This window comes from Capsicum annuum, chromosome 5 (assembly GCF_002878395.1).
Source record: "Capsicum annuum cultivar UCD-10X-F1 chromosome 5, UCD10Xv1.1, whole genome shotgun sequence".
Taxonomy (NCBI): Eukaryota; Viridiplantae; Streptophyta; class Magnoliopsida; order Solanales; family Solanaceae; genus Capsicum; species Capsicum annuum.
Genome location: NC_061115.1, coordinates 106,408,831 through 106,428,811, shown reverse-complemented (window position 1 = coordinate 106,428,811; position 19,981 = coordinate 106,408,831). Strand labels below are relative to the sequence as shown.

Below are 19,981 nucleotides of genomic sequence, written 5' to 3'. Positions count from 1 at the left end.
TACTTGCACGACCACGTACACTTGCGTGTACAAATGGACGAAAGAAGTTTTTAGCGCTGTTGCCGGGACTTAAAAAATTAGCAATTCTAATTTTTAGTTTTACTATTTTGTTTGATAAGTGTTGACAACTTGGTCTTAGCTACTGAATTTACAGGTACATGTTTAATTCTTAAATAAGCTGGCAAGAAAAAGGGATCCCGAACCTGAGCGACGCTTGCACCAGTTGAGGAGAGAATCAGCGCTTCTCTATCCAATCCCGCAATTTCAGTAGAACGAGACCATTCCTACAGCAATGGGTGTGAACAACCAGCCCGCAGAACAGTGTGCGAAGTGGCAATCCCACTCACGACCAATGTAACCTCCCGTATCCACAAGTTGGACGTAGGATGCAGATTTCAGAACATGATGCAATTGTTGCACACAAGCAGTTCATAGGCCTACCACATAAGGATCCACAGGTTCATCTTTAGAATTCTCTGGAGATTAGTGACAGTCATTCCTATGGGTGTCTCCACAGATTACATGAGGCTCACTCTTTTCCCATTTGAAAGAAGCAATGAAATGGTTGAAGGTTGTACATTTAAATTCAATCACAACTTGGGATGACTTGGCAAAAAAGTTCCTCATTCGATTCTTTCCATCCAGGAAAACTGCAAGGTTAAGGAGTGAGATCTTAAGTTTCAAGCAAAAGCTAGACGAAAATCTCTATCATGCATGGGAGAGATTCAAGTCTCTTCTCGGAGATTGTCCGCATCACCAACAGACAAAGAGGTATTAGCTTATACTTTTGTTGAAGGTCTTGACCATAACACAAAAATTTTGCTAGATTTAGCCGCAGGTGTTCATGCTTTGGAGAAAACCATAATACATAAGGTAATCCAAAGTAGCAGGGTAATGTATCTAGAAGTATGGTGAAGAATCCTGCATGTATGATCGAGGTGGATAGCATTACAGCATTGGCTACATAGTTGGCCTCTTTTCAAAATCAAATGATGACTGAGTTCAGCAAGTTGAGTGTGACTCAACCACAGGCCCAAGTTAAAGCAGTTCAGCAGGTTCAAACTTGGGGTGAAATTTGTGGTAGTAGATGTGGAGCAAATCCGGGAGGTGAATTTTGTAGGCACTGCACAAAAAGGGAACCAGAACTATGGTATTGCATATAATCGTAATTGGCATGGTCATCCCAACTATTTTTGGGGCAATAATCAAGTTCAACTCAGCAACTTCAGTAGTAGCAAGGTATTTAGAAAAACACTCGGGCCAGCAGTATAGAAGAGACTTTGAAAAAAAATTTGGTTAATCGAGAGCAAATGGATGTAGAGATCAAAAATCAGTAATTGGTTCAAAAGAATTTAGAGGCGCAAATGCATCAATTAGCTCAGGCGCAAAACACACGACTTCTAGGGGGTTTCCTAGTGATACAAAAAATCCAAAGCAAGTGATGACAATTACCTTGAGGAGTGGTAGAGATTTGAGTGACATACCAAAGCAGACAGAAAAGCAAGTCGAATCCAAAGAAAAGGAAAGTTTGAGTACCCAAATGAAAAGCCGGTTGACAACCTCAAAACAGACCACCACCAACATTCCCTCAAAAGCTTAAGAAAGTCGAAGAGGATGCTTGTTTTAAGTTCTTAGAAATATTCAGAGAACTTCACATTAACCTTTCTTTGTTAGATGTTTTGCAGGGAATGCCCAAGTATGCTAAGTACTTGAAGGATGTGCTGATGAATAAAAGAAGGCTTAGAGATATTGAGACTGTGGCCCTTACTGAAGAGTGTCGTTTTGTGGTTATGAGCAAGATGCCCAAAATGCTCAAGGACCCTGGGAGTTTCACCCTCCCCATACAAATTGGTGAAAAAGATGTTCAAACTTTGAGTGATTTAAGGGCAAGCATCAATTTGATAGCCTCATATGTTAGCCCCGTTAAGCCTTTAGCCTATTCTTTGGTAGCCTCATATGTAGCATTTCTTTTCTTTCAATTGAACTTAATTTGATTCAAACTCCTAAGAGCTTTGGTTGAAACATTAAGACGTTAAGGAGTGTAAAATTAAAGAAGGAAAAAGTGAAAGTGAAGCCCCAAAGTAATAACTATTAGTGTGTTGAAAAAGTTTGTATTCCAGTAGAGAGTAATGTGATGAAAAAAAATTGATCAAAAAAATTGAATCATGCGTTGATGGCAAATACCCCCTACTAAAGATGTGTAAGCCAGCTTAAAGAGATGGGCCAAAACAAAAGATAGGTGGGAAGATAACAGTGGTGAAAAATAGGCTGATTAGAGATGAATTAATGTAAAGTTTGATGTATTAAAGAGCTTATAGAAGATAGTTACTATTACTGACCAGAATAGTTGTTACTCGTCCCTTAGCGTACATTACAACCCTTAAAGTCCTACTTGATTTTGCGCTTTGATATTCTGATATTAGTGGAGTACTATACTAAGGGCAAGCTTATGGTTCATCTGATATGATATGTAAACTCTTTGTGAGAGCGGAATTTGATTCTTACACTCATTCTTGTGATAAATTCCATATTTGTGAGTGAATATGGGTGACTCTCTTAAGGTGAGGGTGATGATGGATAGAGGACTTAAGTGATCTCTTTATTGAGTAATGTGCATGAGTTTGCCAAGTGTTAGAGTCAATTCTCGAAGCTTGTAATATGACATGCTAATGCGAGACTAAAAACCACCTTATTTTACCGTCTTTCACCTCACATTTGTTCTATTTTTGGTGTTGTCTTGAGCTTAAATGATGTGAATTACGCTTGGGTTTCGGGTGTGAGTTTGCAGGAACATATTGAGGAATCTGAAGAATAAATGATGGAAGAAGAGGCAAGAACATCATAAAGCGTTTGCGCCAAGTGCCTCGCCTTGCTGTTGTGGAACGAAGGAGATAACTTGTTGAAATTGCTGTTGAAGAGCCTTTATGTCTCTGCTTTGCTTTGCCTTAGTGGCGCGAAATATACACTGTTGCAGAATCTCCTACGCCACTGCCTTGCTTTGGCTCAGTGGCGCGAGTTTTGGAAATGCGCAGAAGTTTTACTATCTATTGCGTCACTGGCTTGCTTTTTGCTAGTGGTGTGAAAGAGAGATTTCCTCACTCAAGTTGGAAACGAATTTATTTTATTCTCTTGAACTCTAGGCTCTATAAATGGAAGTTTTTGTGTGAAAAAAGGGGAAAAACAAATCTGGAAAAGGCAAAGGCTAGGGAAAAGCTCAAGAACAAGGTTTAATTTATTTCTTTTATTTTATTTTCGATTTTTGCCTTGTAAACACATGAAATCTTTTCTTCCAAAAAAATTCATGAGTAGTTAAACCTCTTAATTTCTAGGGTTGTGGTTGAACATGAAGGTAGTGGCTTGAAAATCATATTATCTATTTTGCTTTGCATCTATTGAGTTATTTATTACTTCTTGGTTTCAATTATTGGTTTGATTGATCAACTTGCGAATATTATCAAGGGCTTGCTTGTTGGACTTGAAAAAGGGAATGGCAAGTGTAAAAAAAGGAACTAGGGCAAGTTTGTGAACCTTATAAGGAAAGGGAATCGATTCGTCAGTGAGGATAAAAATATACCCTGTGACCTAGCTTAGTTGATACAGACGATTTCTTTATGCACTTCACTATTAACCGACGACCATTGAAATATAGACGTTAGGGATAGTCGAGTAGGCTTAGAGTTGTTGGAAAATTAGGCGAATGATTGGATAGCACAACTGGATTGTCAAAATACCGTAACCCTGGACCTTTTCTCAAAGCTGAATTACAACACAACAAATCTACGACTTGCTTATAATTGTTTTTATTTACAGTCAATACACATAAATCACTCTTTGTTATTGGTCACTAACTGAATAACTCAAATAAGAATTCAAAGTAGAGCTTCAATTCGTGAAATCCCTGTAGGTACGATATCTGGACTTACATCCTTTATTACTTGTACGACCACGTGCATTTGCATGTGTGAAAGGATGCAACAAATTATTTGAATTTTTATTGAATTATTCAAACTTCACTTTTGTTTGTTGTTTTTGTTTCTCTCAGGGTACAGATTAGTTTATGCTAAACATTAGGAGTCAAGGCAATCCCTTGATTTCAATTGACCACGAGCTTGAACGTACTCTTAGAGGATTGAGAGCTAGAACTTGAACAATCAGTTCTTCAAGACCTACTAACTGATGCAGTAGATAGAGCTGCAGTCCAACCCCATCCCGCACCACATGTTCCAATGTTAAATTTTGCGAGGCCAAATCAGCAAAATGCCTCCAGAGCTATTATAAAGCCAAATATCACCGGAAATTTCAAACTTAAAGAGGCACAGTGCGACTAGCGCACAACACGTGGAGGTCAAATTCAACAGGTACAACCGGTTCAGGCGGCTGCACTGTTTTGTCAGAAGTGTGGTGAAAAACATGCTTACTCCAGATGTCCTTTTAAATCTAGAATCTATATATTATGTTGGGCAGCAAAATTACAGAAACCACCCAAATTTCTATTGGGGTGGAAATCAGCAAGTCCAGAGACAACAGTATACATCGCAAGCTCCACAAGTGAGCAAGTCTTTGGAGAAAATGAAACAATTCATGGGACAACAAACTTAGATTGTGAATGAAATACAGAAGTCCATTCATGAACTTGAGCGTTAAGTGGGCCAACTAGCACATCATAGCATAGAAGACTTGCAGGTGCACTACTGAGTGATACAGAGAATAATACTAGACAGGAAATGGCAGTCTCACTCAGGATAAGTGTAGAGTTTTCGGATGAAGAGCCTCCAAAGAGGAGAATAACTAACTGGGACAACTACAAGCATCCAACTCCTTTCCCACAAAGGTTGATCCCAACACAAACTCCAGAGGTACGACCTGTGCAAGAGGAAAGACGAGAGAGAGAGGGGTTGAGCAGCCTAAGATCGCGGTTGAGAGACCTCCGCCACCATTCCCACAAAGATTCCAGAAAACCAGGGAAGATGCAAATTTTAAGAAGTTCCTTGATATCTTCAAGAAACTTCACATCAATATTCCCTTGATTGATGCATTAAGGGACATGCCTAAATATGCCAAATACTTGAGAGAAGGGGTGGCTGTAAAAAAAGACATGTAGAGTTTGAGATAGTTGCACTCACTGAAGAGTGTAGTTCGAGGGTAATAAGCAAGCTTCCCAAAAAGCTCAAAGATCCTGGGAGTTTCACCCTCCCCATACAAATTGGTGAAGATGAGGTTGGACATGGATTGTGTGATCTTGGGGCAAGTATAAACTTAATGCCCTTATCAGTGTTTGTGTTTGAGACACTTGATTTGGGAGAGCCACGCCCAACTACTATCACTCTACAATTGCCAGACCGCTCCCGCGTGCAACCGGAAGGAGTAATTGAACATGTTCTCATCAAGGTAGGTATGTTTGTAATTTCTGCAGACTTTATTATTTTAGATTTTGAAGCAGATAAGCAGGTACCAATGTCTAAAAGTTGGCTTTTCACTTTAAGTTGAGGGCAAAGTTGTAAATGCATATATTTCGTATGGGGCAGCCTATGGACGACCTATAGCACAGTATAAGGAGTCCTTAGCCACATTTACTGGATACTTTTGGAACAACATAAGATTGGAGAGAGAAGAAGGCATCAAAGGCTCTACTGTAGGATTTTTCTTCTTTGAACTAAGTTTCGTGTAGTATTACTTATGAACTCTTTAATGGTGATTCTTTGTATGACTATGAGTGGCTAAACACCCTCTTTCTACGGTTGAGGCTGCGAACATGATTGCTTAGCATACATTTAAGTTGGATTAAGTTGATTATCATATTTGGTTGCTCTTATGTTCTTGTATTTACTATTTTATTGATTCGCGACCTTCAGAATACATTCATATTTCTTTTGTGAGACCGAACGGAGAAACATTAGATTAGAACTTGGTACATAAGCAATGGGTTCTTGTCTTTTAGATGAATTAAAGATAAGATTCACGGTTAGAATAGGAATATACCTAATTTTCCCCATTTGGTTCAAATACAGGATGAAAGATAAATGTGTCTGAATTAGTTCCCACATTCCCGCTCAACAATGTAGTTGTGAGGCTAATTTAGACAGACTATTAGAGGCTCGGAAGACAATATTCATGATATTAACCCTGTGAATCAACAACCAAGATAAACAACTTAACCAACAAGATTGTATTGCTTTGCATAATTATTCAAGACACCTTGACCTGGATTTCTCCTAATTATTTGTTTCCAACATTTTAATTTCTATTATTGTTCACTGTTACTTGTAGCATACTAAAACTTAAACTCTCTTAGTTACAAATCGCATTTGTTTTACTTAACCAGTAATACTAAAAGTGAATCGTCAGCTAAACGTCAAGTCCTACGAAATCGATATTCAGCTCGTAAGAGCTATTTTACTACTTGCACGACCACGTACACTTGCGCGTGTGGTTGGATGCAACACTACCACTTAGGATCTTAAGCTTGCCATCTCTCTTCACTAGCCAAAAGTGTCGAACCTTTTTAAACCAAGATACTTAACTGGTTTTTTTTATAACCGTGGTGTCCAGGCCAGCTTGCGCACACCTCGACTAAATCCATGAGATACCTGCCACCTCCCACTAGCAATAAGTACCAGGTAACGCTATCCATCAACGCTAGAACGGATGAGAAGAAAACACCTAGTGTTTGTCTCTGCTGAGAATTGAACCTGAGACCTCATGGTGCTCATCCCAACTTCATTGAACCACTAGGCCACACCCTTGGGTGCAAGATACTTAACTGTTGCCAGAACACAGTGATGGCTTTTCTTCACATGTAATTCTTCTCAAGTCCCTGCATAAGCTTATTTAGTTCCTGAAGTTTTAGATGACCTTTTGTTAAGGCTATTTAGTGTACACGTGATATTTCAAACTCCTACGAAATATATATAATGCCAATTCAACATCTTATACTAGAAGAGTTTAACCACTGTTTGATACGAGTCAAATGGCCATTTGAGCTTTCGATGACATAATTTGTTAAGATTAGTGCCTCAAAAGCTGGAGATTAGTCGTACTAGTTGCTGTAATTCAAAATACAGCTTTAAAGTTGGATTAAGTTTAGGTAAATAAGGCTGCAATCATGCAGAATCTGATTTTATAACAGCTGCTAATCTTTAAGCAATAATGTTAGAGATATGATAGCTTATTTTACTCCTTTAATTAAGCTTTTTCAGTTATGATTTTATGTATAAATGTGACAGTGATCATTCCAATAAGTAATGAAATAAAACAAAGCTTTTCTGCTCTTTCTCCTCTTAGTTCAAGTTCTGTTTTTTTTTCTTTATACAGATTAAGTTCTGTTCTTTCTTTCCTACAAATTGGTATCAGATCATTGCCATCTTGAGGGACCTGTGAGAAGAGAGTGAATAAAAACACAAGTTCTTTCTATATAACCATTCTTTAAACTGTTATCTTAAATAGTTTATAGAAAATGAATTCTGAAACAAGCTTTCTAATTCCACCTGTCTTCAATGGTGAGAATTATCAAGCTTGGGCAATTAGAATGACGGTTCATCTTGAAGCATTAGATCTATGGGAAGCAGTAGAAGAGGCCTATGAAGTAACTCCTCTCGGAGATAATCCAATAGTGAATCAGATGAGACATCACAAGGGGAGAAAGACAAGGAAAGCCAAAGCCAAAGCATGCCTTTTCTCTGCGGTATCTCCTTCAATTCTTACCAGAATTATGCAAATGAAGTCCGCTGCAGAAATTTGGGAGTATATTGAAAAGGAATACCAAGGAAACGAAAGAGTTCAAAATATGCAAGTAATGAATCTGATTCGGGAATTTGAAATAAAGAGAATGAAAGAATCAGAAACCATAAAAGATTATGCAGATCAGCTACTTGACTTAGCCAACAAGGTGAGATTGTTTGGTAAGGATTTTACTGATGAAAGAATTGTTCAAAAAATTCTTGTCACACTTCCTGAGAAATATGAAGCCATAATCTCTTCTTTAGAGAATTCTAAGGGTCTATCAAGCATTGCCTTGGCAGAACTTGTTAATGCTTTGCAGGCATTGGAGCAAAGGGGAATAATGAGGAAAGACTGTTCTGTTGAAGATGCTTTTCAAGCTAAATCACAGAACGAGTCATACAAGGGAAACAAAAAGAACCAGAAGCAAATGCAAGGCAATAACTACAACAATCAGGGAGGAAGTAATCCACCCTGCCCTCATTACAAAAAGACAAATTACTATCAACAGAAATGTTGGTGGAGACCGAATGTCAAGTGCATCAATTGGGCCATGTAGAGAGGGTATGCAAGTCACAAACGCAACAAGAAGAAGCCAAGGTTGTTGAAAATCAATATGAAGAAGAGCAATTGTTTGAGGCAACTTGTTTTGCTAGCAAAAGCACTTCTGAAAATTGGTTGATTGATAGTGAATGTACAAATCATATGACCAGTGATCAAGAGCTCTTTAAAGATCTAGATATATCTGTTATTTCCAAAGTCAAAATTGGAAATGGAGAATATCTTGATGCAAAAGGCAAAGGAATAGTTGCAATTCAAAGTCCTACAGGTTTGAAACTTTTAACTGATGTTTTCTTTGTTCTTGATCTTGATCAAAACCTTTTAAGTGTTGGACAGCTACTTGAAAACGGTTTCAAAGTGTTGTTTGAAGAAAAATCATGTCTCATCAAGGATTCTGATAATATGGAGATGTATCAAGATAAGAGGAAGGAATTTTTCCTTGAATCTATTGGACGAGGAGCAAGCAACACTTGTCTGATTGGAAAATGATTCAGAGTTGTGGCACAAAAGACTCGGACATTATCATCATGATGCGATACTCTTCATGAAAGAAAATCAACTCGCAGAAGGTCTCCCGAGCCTTGAGAAAAATTTGCCTACTTGTGAAGCTTGTCAGTATGGGAAGCAAACAAGGCTTCCTTTTCAGAATTCATCATGAAGGGCAAAAAATAAGCTGCAACTTATCCATACGGATGTAGGTGGACCTCAGAAAACACTATCTTTAAATGGTAGTAAGTACTACATTGTTTTTATTGATGATCGTTCCAGATATTATTGGATTTATTTTCTGAATTTTAAATCTGAGGTCGCTGATGCATTTTGGAAACTCAAGGCTTTTATGGAAAATCAGAGTGGTTGCAAAATTCAGGTGATAAGAACAGATAATGGAACCGAATATACTTCAGAAAAGTTCAACAACTTTTGTAATGAAGCAGGAATCAAGCATCAGGTAACGGCACCCTATACTCCTCAACAAGACGAAGTAGTGGAAAGGAAAAACAGGACGCTAATGGAGATGACAAGCTGTTTGCTCCATGAGAAAGGGCTGCCAAAGAAATTTTGGGCTAAAGCTGCCAATACCGCAGTATTTCTGCTAAACAGATTGCCAACTAAGCCTTTGCAAAAGAAGACACCATTTGAGGCTTGGTTTGGTTACAAACCTTTGCTAACAAATCTAAAAATATTTGGTTGTCTTTGTTTTTCTTATGTACCTCAGGTGAAAAGAGATAAGCTGGATAAGAAGGCTGAACCTGGAATCTTTGTAGGATACAGTAATCTATTAAAAGCTTACAGGATTTATCAGCCTCAAAATGACAAACTGATTGTTAGCACGGATGTCAAGTTCGTGGAGAATGACACGTGGAGCTGGCAAGATGATGAAAAACAAAAAGAATCTAGAATTTCTAGATGATGATGTTGAGAATGTACCTGTTAGAGGCACAAGAACACTTTCTAGTATTTATCAAAGGTGTAATGTTGCAATTCTAGAACCTACAGGATTTACAGAGGTTGCGAAAGATGAGGAATGGAGATATGCAATGCAGGAGGAGCTCAAAATGATAGAAAAGAACAACACAAGGGAGCTGGTTGACAGACCATCACACAAGAAAGCTATTGGAGTCAATTGGGTTTATAGAACTAAGCTCAATCCTGATGGTTCTACAAACAAGCACAAGGCCAGGCTAGTTGCAAAAGGGTACGCACAAATGTTTGGAGTAGATTTTTCTGAAACTTTTGCTCCAGTCGCCCGTTTGGATACGATAAGAATGTTGTTAGCATTAGCAGCTCAACAAGGATGGAAGATCCACCGGCTTGATGTGAAATCAGCTTTTCTAAATGGTTACCTTGAAGAAGAAATCTTTGTAGAACAACCTGAAGGTTTTTCAATCAAAGGCAAAGAAGACAAAGTGTACTTGCTAAAGAAGGCATTATATGGTTTGAAACAAGCTCCTAGATCTTGGTATAGCAGAACGGATGCTCATCTTCTTAGTTTAGGCTTTCAAAAAAGCCTCAGCGACTGTACGCTCTATATTAGAAAAGAGGATTCTGATTTAACCATTGTCTCTTTGTATGTAAATGACTTGCTAGTTACGGTAGCAATTTGGACTTGATCATTCTGTTCAAGACTGAAATGATGAAAGTTTTTGAGATAACGGACCTTGGTGAAATGTTCTATTTCCTTGGAATGGAAGTTCAGCAAAAAAGAAATGAGATCTTCATATGCCAGCAGAAATATGCCAAAGAAATTCTCAAAAATTTCAAAATGGGAGATTGCAAGTCTACTGCAACTCCTATGAATCAAAATGAGAAGTTTTGAATAAGATGGAGCTAGAAAGGTTGATGGACTTTATAGGAGTCTGATAGGCTGCCTAATGTACTTGACTGCAACGAGGCCGGATATTGTTTATGGTGTGAGTTTACTTTCAAGATACATGTATTGTGCTAGCGAAATTCATTTTCAAGTAGCAAAACGTGTGATTAGATATGTCAAAGGTACTATTAATTTTGGCATAATGTTCAAAAGACACCGGATTTTCAGTTTCGTGGATTTTCTGATAGTAATTAGGCTGGTTGCTCAGATGATATGAGAAGCACCTCAGGTTACTGTTTTAGTTTTAGTTCTGGAATATTCTCCTAGTGTTCAAAGAAGCAAGATGTTGTGGCTCAATCTACAGCCGAAGCAGAATACATTGCAGCTACGTCAGCTGTGAATCAAACCCTTTGGATTCGGAAGTTGCTGACAGATTGTAATGTACTCAACACAAACACAACGAATTAATAAATTGGAGAAGGAATTTTATTGATAGATGAGTCAATGGTTACAATCAATCAACTAAGAATTTAGCTACACTACGGCTCCATAGATGACTTCAAGCTTTTTTAATACACGTAATGAAGTTTAGGAAGGGTGAAGAATAAGAAGAAGGAAGGAAGGAGAGGAAGAAGAATCTAGAGAGAGAATTTTCGGGTGAAGTATACCGGTAAATCAATAACTGTCTTTGCAAGGTGGATCTCTAGGTATTTATTAACCTGAAGCAGGATTTTGACAACCGGCTCCTAGCTGGACGAATATGATGCATTGATATGAATAGCGAACTACTAATCTTGGCCCTTGATAGTTCTGCTCATTAAACGCGTGCCTCCCACGTGACCCATTTATTGGATCATTACAATCCTTCCCACTTGAAATGGACCTTGTCCTCAAGGTCACAACAAAGCAATGAGTTGACATTAGCTGCTATCCTAGCTCGTGGCAGGTGAAATTGAACGCCCACAAAAGTGCCAATGCCAATGATTGTAATGCAATTGGAAGGGTTGTCCCAATGAAGTTCTAGTAAGTTGCCTATACACTTTTATACTAGCCTCATATTCCTGTGTGTTTGCTGTAAAAGATATTTCTGAACATGTTCCATAACCCAATTTTCTCATTGACTAACCAAGATGCAAATAGCCACTTCAGTGAAGCACCGCACAGGTTTGTGATACGAGCTCCCTCCTCAATGTAGTGAGATATTTGTCGCTCTTCATACAAGTCATGTAGTGGTTAGGATAATCAGTAGCTCTAAGGTACTTCCCCCCGGGTCAAATGGAACATGTAAGATTTTTTCTTCCGGAACAAATTCAAGGCTGGAGTCTTCAAAGCTAACTTCACCAAGATTACTAGTATATCCCATAGCTTCGAGTCTACCAAATCCCCTCAAGCAACCATTTTCCCCGTAAAAGTGACCAGAACTACCTTTTGATCCATTCCGCTCAAAGAAAACTAAGAATTGATATCGTCCAACTTCTCTGTATATTGCAAAAGGTCGGGAGATTAAAACAAAGTTATCATGGAGTACTGGAACAATCTGTTGCTTATTCATTGTCGCCACATTTATCCTTGACCGTTCGGAGTTGCCCCAACTTGGCAGTCCTTCAAACTCAACACCCCTACTTTTAAGAACCAACTATACCTCATCAAAGAAAGTCCATAGAACCTGTGTAATATCAAACCAATTGCAAATGTGTACACCTAAGGTATATCCAAGTTTAAAGAATTTAATAATATACAGCAATCTGTTTCCATCCATGAGCAAGAGGTCACCCCAGTTGGTTGGAATTTCAAACACTTCATTTTTAGCCAAAAACTTGGAATTATCCAGAATATCAACTATAGACATCTTTGCTTTCGAAACCGGAGGTTTGGCCAATAAGCGCCAATTCGTGAAATCAAATTGATAAAGCATCTTACTCACATATGCAACAAAGAATAGTTGTGCACCACTTAAAGCATCTTCATCAACTTTTTTTTCCATGAACAAGAAATCAAGACACCAATCCATTGATTTCATAGCAACTGTTGGTAGCTTTGCTTCAGCGTCTACAACATGCAGAAATGGAATGTCGTTGGAATAACTGAAAAGCAAAACTCGACTGAATGAATGCACACCCGACTTTATCCGATCGAGGAATGACCAGAAAACTTGCCCCGTATCAACCCAATTACAATTGTAAAAACCCAAAGAATGTGGAAGCAAACCAGTAGTTGTAAGAGGGCCACAACATGCTGTCAAACTATGCCGTTCAAGCTTTATATCGAATAGTTTTTCACCAAACTCTGTTTCAAGCATACATCCCTTGCATGGCAGATCATCGAGACCCATCAATTTCGGTATTGTATCCTCAACATCAAGAACAGTAAGTCGTGAATACAGACGTAAGTCCACAATCTCAATCTTTGTGGCGTCTGTATTGTGGATGGATTGAAGTTCAACTAGAATTTCATACTCTACCCACTGAGGACATTCGTCCTGGTCCTCATTGAATCCTAAATTGATCTCACCGTTATTTTCAATAGCATGGTTGCAAGAACCCACGTCAGCTTGGTTGTCCCCTTCATTTAATTCCCCCGAACAGACATTAAGACAAAAATAGCATTGGCAATCAACACTACGTAAACATTCATAGACGCAAGAATTACATTGGCAGTCAACACTGCATATGCAACCCTCACACCACTTTTGAAATTGGTTTAAATCCACAACTATTCCTGAAATTCCATTCATGCGATCACTCCTATTGGCATTGTTTCGTTCAACCAATTCAGACAAAGCCAATGATTCTGCAAATATCTTCTTCGAATTACTAGCCACAGTCGAGACAGGTTCACTTCTCTGATACCACTTGTAAACGCTCAACACAAACACAACGAATTAATAAATTGGAGAAGGAATTTTATTGATAGATGAGTCAATGGTTACAATCAATCAACTAAGAATTTAGCTACACTACGGCTCCATAGATGACTTCAAGCTTTTTTAATACACGTAATGAAGTTTAGGATGGGTGAAGAATAAGAAGAAGGAAGGAAGGAGAGGAAGAAGAATCTAGAGAGAGAATTTTCGGGTGAAGTATACCGGTAAATCAATAACTGTCTTTGCAAGGTGGATCTCTAGGTATTTATTAACCTGAAGCAGGATTTTGACAGCTGGATCCTTGTTGGACGAATATGATGCATTGATATGAATAGCGAACTACTAATCTTGGCCCTTGATAGTTCTGCTCATTAAACGCGTGCCTCCCACATGACCCATTTACTTTGGATCATTACACAAATTTGTACATGGAACAAAAGAAGAGTACTGAAATCCTTGTGGATAATAAAGCTGCAATTTCAATTGCAAATAATCCTGTCTCTCGTGGAAAGACAAAACATTTCAAGATCAAGCTTTATTTCTTAAGGGAGGTGCGAAAGAATGGAGACATAAACATGGTGCACTGCAAAACTGATTTCTAGAATGCTGATAATTTAACTAAGTCACTACTAGACAAGAATCGAGTTTCTCAGAGAAAGACTTGGTGTTACTGCTCTTGAGTCAAGGAGGAGTGTTAAGATTAGTGCCTCAAAAGCTGGAGATTAGCTGTACTAGCTGCTGTAATTCACAATACAGCTTTAAAGTTGTATTAAGTTTAGGTAAATAAGGCACAAATCATGCAGAATCTGATTTTATAACAGCTGCTAATCTTTAGGCAATAATGTTAGAGATATGATAGCTTATTTTACTCTTTTAATTAAGCTTTTTCAATTATGATTTTATGTATAAATGTGGTAGTGATCATTCCAATAAGTAATGAAATATAACAAAGCTTTTCTGCTCTTTCTCTTCTTAGTTCAACAACAACAACAAACCCAGTGTATTCCCACATCGTGAGGTCTGGGGAGGGTAAAATGTATGCAGTCCATACCACTACCTCCAGAAAAGTAGCAAGGTTGTTTCAGATAAACCCCCGACTCAAGATTAGGAATAGTAATGAAATCCGTACAAAAGGCATGGAGCAAGATGGCAAGGCAATAAATACGCCACGTATAGGGAATAGTGAACAAAGAATAGTAAGCAATAGTAACACAACATGCAACAAGGTATCATAACAAGAATAATACACCCACCAAGTAATGCCCTACCCTACCGACCCAAACTGGCACTAACCTCTACCCTAATACGCGTCCTCCAGATCTTCCTATCTAGGGTCATGTCCTCAGTAAGCTGAAACTGCTCCATGTCCCGCCTAATCACCTCTCTCCAGTATTTCTTCGGCCTACCCCTGCCCTGCCTGAAACCATCCAAAGCAAGCCTCTCACACCTACGAACCAGTGCATCTGTGCCCCTTCTCATCACGTGTCCGAACCATCTCAAATGGACTTCCCGCATCTTGTCCTCCACCGAAGCCACTCCAACCTTCTCCCGAATAGTTTCATTCCGAACTCTAACACCCGTAGTCAGCCCACACATCTAACGCAACATCCGCATTTCCGCCATCTTCAATTTTTGAATGTGAGAGTTCTTGACTGGCGAACACTCCGCTCCATACAATATGGCCGGACGGACTGCCACCCTGTAGAATTTGCCTTTAAGCTTAGGTGGCACCTTCTTATCACACGGCACCCTCGAGGCGAGCTTCCACTTCATCCATCCCGCCCCAATACGGTGAGAGACATCCTCGTTAATCTAACCATTCCACTGAATCATGGACCCGAGATACTTGAAGTTATCCCTCTTACACACCACCTGAGAATCCAAGCTTACTTCTCCCTCGTCCTCCTGCCTCAAGCCATTAAACTTACATTCCAAATATTCGATCTTGCTCCTACTCAACCTGAACCCCTTAGACTCAAGGGTTTGTCTCCACACCTCTAATTTATTATTCACACTCCCCAAGTCTCATCAATCAAAATCATATCATCTGCAAACAGCATACACCAAGGCACCTCTCCCTGGATACGTCGTGTCAGCATATCCATCACCAAAGCAAACAAAAATGGGCTAAGAGTAGATCCCTGATGCAACCCTTTCAAGACAGTAAAATGTGCTGAATCGCCTCCCGCCGTCCTCACCAGGGTCTTAACTCCCTTATACATGTCCTTGATTGCTCTGATATACGCCACCGGGACCCCACTCACCTCCAAGCATCTCCAAAGAACTTCCCTAAGGACTTTGTCGTATGCCTTCTCCAAGTCGATAAACACCACGTGCAGGTCCTTTTTTCTTTCCCTGTACTGTTCCACCAGTCTCCGCACCAGGTGAATTGCCTCCGTAATCGAGCGCCCGGGCATAAATCCAAACTGGTTATCCGAAATAGACACCATCCTCCTCAACCTCAACTCGACCACTCTCTCCCAAATCTTCATAGTGTGACTCAATAACTTAATACCCCTGTAATTGTTGCAACTCTGAATGTCACCCTTATTCTTATAAAGAGGGATCAAGTACTCCATCTTCAGGCCTCGGGCATTTTCCCCGACTTAAAAATGTCATTAAACAAATCAGTAAACCACCTTAAACCAGCCTCACCAGAAAACTTCCAAAAATCCACGGGAATCTCATCAGGACCCGTCGCCCTACCCCTTCGCATTCTGCGAATGGCCTCTCTGACCTCCTCCACCTTAAAACGTCTACAATAACTAAAATCACGACACTCCTCTGAGTGCTCCAGCTCCCCTAACACAATAACTCTATCCCTTTCATCATTCAAGAGCCTATGAAAATACGACTGTCATCTTTTCTTAATGTGACCATCCTTCACCAACACTCTACCATCCTCCCCCTTAATGCACTTCACCTGGTCGAGGTCACGCCCCTTCCTCTCCCTAGCCTTAGCCTTAGCCAGCCTAAACAACCTCTTCTCCCCCTCCTTTCTCCTCTAGCCCCGCATACAAGCTCTCAAATGTTGCCGTCTTAGCAGCCGTAACTGCTAGCTTAGCCTCTTTCCTCGCTAACTTGTACTCCTCCCTATTTACCCGCTTCTCTTCTTCATTCTTACTCTTAACCAACTTAACATATGCCCCCTTCTTAGTTTCCACTTTCTTCTTAACCTCCTCATTCCACCACCAATCCCCCCGATGGTGACTGGCCCGACCCCTAGACACACCCAACACCTCACTTGCAGTTTCCTTGATGCACCTAGACACCCTATTCCACATACCATCCACGTCTCCCCTACACTCCCACAGCCCCAAACCTACCATCTTCTCCCCTATCTGCGGCGCACTCATCGGCGTCAAGCCGCCCCACTTGATTCTCGATCTACACTCTAAATGACCTTACAGTACTTACAGAACACCCTATCCCTTTTCCTAAGCAGCAAAAAGTCAATTTGGGTTTTGGCTATCGCACTTCGGAAGGTGATCAGGTGATCGTCCTTCTTCGGAAAGCTTGAATTCACCACCACCAGCCCAAAGGACCTCGCAAAGTCCAACAGAGCAGCTCCCTCTTCATTTCTCTCCCCAAAACCAAACCCACCATGCACATCGCCAAATCCTCCCGGTAACGCACCGATGTGCCCATTGAAACCCCCTGCTACAACAATCTTCTCAGAGCTAGGCACGCCTCTCACTACCTCATCCAAGTCCTCCCAAAACCGCATCTTCTCCTCTCCGTCCAAAGCCACCTGCGGCGCACACACTACACACGTTCAGGGTAAACTCTCCCAAAACCAACTTAATAGTAATCAGCCAATCACTGACCCTCTTAACCTCCACTACCTGCCCTTTAATCTCTTCATTTACTAAGATGCCAACGTCATTCCTACGCCTCTCGCTTCCAGAGTATCAAAGCTTGTAAACATCCACACCCCTAGCCTTAGCCCTACCCACCTAGTCTCTTGGACAAACGCAATATTGATCCTCCTCTTTCTAAGAATCTTCACCAGCTCTATGGGAAAGACAAGGCATGCGCAAAGTAGCTGGGACAATCGAGAAAGATTCAACCCCTCAAAATAAACGAATTCAAGAGATGAAATAATCAGGAAAAAGTAGAAGGAACAGAATAATACAAAGAAACTAGATTGGCAGAAGTAACTAAATTGTAGGAAGTCTAAAAGCCAAAGTTTAGATGTCACCCAGGGTACTCCTACATGCTGCTGATTCTGGCAAATTTTATTGACGAAATTGGTCGCCGGAGATGTGTCGACGAATCAGACCTACTGGAGCTTCGCCTGAATCTCGTCGACACTTCTTAAGGAACTTACCGGAAGCTGTACAACACCTTGTCCTCGTACCAACCTGCTCCGACCAGTGTACAACTCTTACCCGTCACCGGACGCAAGTCGAGCTGGCGGGAACTCTAAGCTCGCCGGCGATGGAAGTGTCTAGGCGGGGGAAGAGGGGAATGGAGAGGGGACGGGATAGAAACGGGGTAGAGAGAACTGGGGAGAGAGAGAGAAACCCACTTACCTGATTCCAGCGTTACCTATGCCGTCGCCAACGTCAGACGTTGATGGTCAATGAACGTTATGTGCAGATGGCATCAGATGTTGATGGTCAGTATGTAATGAATACTATCACATAAGGAATTTTTACCTCTTTCTCTTCATAGTTCAAGTTCTGTTTTTTTTCTTTATACAGATTAAGTTTTGTTCTTTCTTTCCCACATCATTAGAGGCCAACGCATAGAGACTCAAGCTTGGGGGCTACCTAACCGAGAGAACAAGTGTTGAAGTGTAAAGATGAGCTTCATTATACTCCACGGCCGCCCCTCAGTAAGGGCCTTTTTGTCATTGCTTTGGAGCATAAGAGGCGCCTATGGAGTGTAGGTGTGATGCCTCGCGTCACCGTCCATTAAAATTCCCACATTTTGGACATGTTTCCGAGCTGTTCGGGTGTGTTTCCGAGCTTGACGAGGATTCCACGAGGTCAATTGATGAAGCCAACGTGGAAGCATCTTTGGGAGGTCAAATTACAAGCATGGGACGAATTAATGAGGCTTTGGAGCCTTGTGCAGCTGCTGGACAGAAAAGAAGGCAACATAATAGTGACATCTCACTAGGTTGCATTGCTTGCATGGCCAAATTAGGAAAGTTTGACTAGCATGTTGTAGTCACTTGTATAGAGTCCTTTTCTTGCATTTATTGTGTCCTTTGACTTTGGGACTTTAAAAATATGTTGTAAGCCCTCTTGGGCAGCATCCATATACTTGTATGGTTAAAGAAATATATCAGAAAACTTGGCTCTATGGCCTCCCAAAACCGTTGTCTTCCTTTAGCATTTTCCTTAGATTGTTTGTGTGAATGTTTCACAGCTTCTTGGGACTGACTTAGTAAGGGTGAGGACTGAGTTTTAGCTTAGCTTTTGAGTGTGTTAAACTGTCCTCTCGCGTCTAAAATTATGCCCGTGACAAGTGGTATCAGAGCAATGCTTTGAACATGGCATACGATGGCGAAGAGGAGGTTCACGGTGGAGACAACTTGGCCAAGACGAAGAGCAAGAAGCGTGACAAGAGTAGGAACAAAGATGAGGCGCAAATTCCAGCAAGTGAGGCTGTAACAAACATTGAAGATGGCGAAGGATCCGCATCCGGCTCCCTTGATGAGAGGATCGTTAGCACGGAGGCTGGTTTGGCGGTTTTGGGCCATTGCTTCAAGAACCTTGAGTCCAACATTAGCACCCTTGAGGCGGCCGCTCTTAAAGGGCTGGACAAAGTCAAAGCCGACTTGTCCGAGCAAAATGAAGAGCACAAGGGGGGGCTGACCAGCTTGGAACTCAAGCTTACGGAGGCGTTATCGACACTACACGAGGAATTTGAGTCAAAGCTGTCCGAAGTGATGTTGGGGCAGTCCGCTTTGCAAGAAGAAGTTGCTTCTCTAAAGCAACAATGATACAAGAAAACCAAGGAACACACGGAATTGGCTCAAAACAGTCCAAACACACTCCAAAAAATAGTCCACTAATTCAAAGAATCGATGACCCTTTTGAAGACCACTCTCGGATTCAAGAATAAAATACAAGAAGGACAATATAACTAGGCGTTTGACACCTTTGGCAGCCAACAACAAACTAAGTTAACAACACAAGATGAAACAACAATGAGAACAACAACAACAACAACAACAAAACGGCTTCACAATACAAGATACAAAACGGATACTAGATTACAAAAGAAAAAGGATAGATAGATAGATCACATGAAGGTATAATGTTAAGAACCCAAGAATGGTAACTCTTGGACCCTTAACACTACACACAACAATAAACCTATCTCTTACAAAGACACAAGATCGGAATCCACCTCCCAAGCATCAATGTTTCCAAGCAAATGCAAACACAAGTGATTCTACACTTGTCTAAGCCCTAATTTCGGTTGTGGGTGCCTCAAGGAAAGAGGACTTGTGTTTCTTTGTCTTGTAAGAATTACAACTTCATTCATAAACTAAGTAAATAAAACCCTACATT

At 40.4% G+C, this 19,981-nt stretch overlaps 1 protein-coding gene and 1 non-coding gene across 2 annotated transcripts in view; both read right to left on the bottom strand.

The window, feature by feature from the left end:
* LOC107870854 (glucan endo-1,3-beta-glucosidase 6) overlaps positions 1-19,981 on the bottom strand; it is a 44,284-nt gene that overhangs the window by 9,690 nt on the left and 14,613 nt on the right. The window lies entirely within an intron of this gene.
* Positions 656-762, bottom strand: LOC124899050. Its single transcript, XR_007056189.1, has one exon. It is a non-coding gene; the product is annotated as a small nucleolar RNA R71 (small nucleolar RNA).